Raw genomic sequence first — 1,972 nt, 5'->3', positions numbered from 1 at the left:
GTACTTATTATGTCTGACAGAGATCTCACAGAATTACCTGCATTTAGTCAAGATAAAGCAGACTCCTTACTTCATTCTGCTCGTCCTGTCAGAGCCCCTCATCCATCCTTGAAGGCAAGGGAGGTTTATGAAGCAAGTAAGGAAGAAACATCTAGTAACCTGACTGCATTGTGGGAAAAGACTTTAAGTTGTATAACAGCCACTAATGAAACTAGCAACAATTCTGAGCAATTGAACACTGCTCTCTCAAGGGTTAAGAAGGCATTTGAGAATTATAAAAGACTTTCTGAGAAGTACTATTCCCTATTGTCACATTCCAACATAGAGGACGCTGCATTGGAATTAAAGGACTTTACTTCTAATGACCAGCAGAGGCATAGTACATATCTTGAAGCAAAGGCACAGATAGAAGGTAGATTGGCACAGCTACATGAGACTATATCCTGTAACTCTGCTTCTTCCAGACACTCAGGAAAATCTTCTAGGTCTGCCCGCTCATATCATAAATCTTCTTCTAAGTCATTGCGGTCCTGCTCTATAAGGTCAATACTGAGCGACCAAATACTCAAAGCTCGCCAAAAGGTTGCAGTAGCCCAGGTTCAAGCCACCTGCTCTGAAAAAGAAGCAGCCTTCAAGGCAGAAGCTAAATGCAAGGAAGCAGAAGCTCAACGCATTCAAGCAAGAATACAAGCAGAAACAGAGGCTCAGCTAGAAATTCTTCAGAAGAATAGAGAAAAGGAAGTAGCTTTAGCAGAGTTATCTGTCTTGGAACAAGCCCTATTGGAAGAAGAAGGAGCAGCTTGTACCAGCTTAGCTGCTTGTCAAGACCCTGTTGAAAGGACCCTACAGTTTGTCCTAACTCAGAACCACGACAATACAGTCCCACCTACAGTTGGAGATTCTTCTCATAATCATCCAGCAAGTGGATCAGAAGGCAATGTGTCGCCAAAGCAAGCTGGTCAACTAGACGCACCTACTAACAGAGACCCTCCACAATTACCGCATGTCACAAAATCAAGTGAATCAACCTATGCAGCTCATGTGCCACCACAACCCTATGTGCATAGAGATTACAAGGGCACAACAGAAGACTACAGAATGAACTCTATACCCCCTTTGATACAGCTCTCTTTGACTTCAAATGCTCAGAGACCTTCAGTCGACAGACCCTTACCTAAATTAAACCCATCTGCAACACCTTTCTCTCTACCTACCAGCCAACATCAGATACCAACCATGGTCCAAGACGGCGCACCATCAGTAGACCCTGTGGCTATAAAAACTGAAAGCACTGACATTGCAGAGTTCAGCAAGTATATGATTCGACGAGAGTTGATTACAACTGGACTGTCTAGATTTGATGACCGCCCAGAGAACTACAGGAGTTGGAGATCTACATTTAAGGCGGTAACCAAGAACTTGGACATTGATCCTCAAGCAGAACTTGACTTACTAATAAAGTGGTTGGGGCTTCAATCTTCAGGACTAGTCAAGAGACTTAAATCTGTCTACATTTATAACTTTAAAGCAGGCCTTGATGCTGCCTGGGAACGTCTAGAACAAGACTATGGGAGCCCCGAAGTCATTGAATCTGCCTTATTCCAGAGACTAAACGACTTTCCTAAAATCTCTGTTAAGGACAATCATAAGCTTAGAGAGTTAGGTGACCTCCTTCAAGAACTTGAAATTGCTAAGTTAGATCCTAGTTTACCAGGTCTTAGCTATTTAGACACTGCTCAGGGCGTAAATCCTATTGTAGCAAAGTTGCCTAGTCATCTTCAGGGAAAGTGGACTAGTGTAGGATCAAAGTATAAGTATGAGCATCGTGTTTCCTTCCCTCCCTTTTCTTATTTTTCAGAGTTCGTGCGGAAGGTTGCAAGATCCAAGAATGACCCAAGCTTCTTCTATCCAGATACAACCACCATTCCTTTAAGTACTTCAAGGGGTATTGCCACCAACAGTAAATTCAAGA

This window comes from Pelophylax lessonae, assembly GCF_965119305.1.
Source record: "Pelophylax lessonae genome assembly, chromosome: 6".
Classification (NCBI taxonomy): Eukaryota; Metazoa; Chordata; class Amphibia; order Anura; family Ranidae; genus Pelophylax; species Pelophylax lessonae.
The sequence above is the reverse complement of the archived record's forward strand: the minus strand, read 5'-3'. Positions refer to the sequence as shown.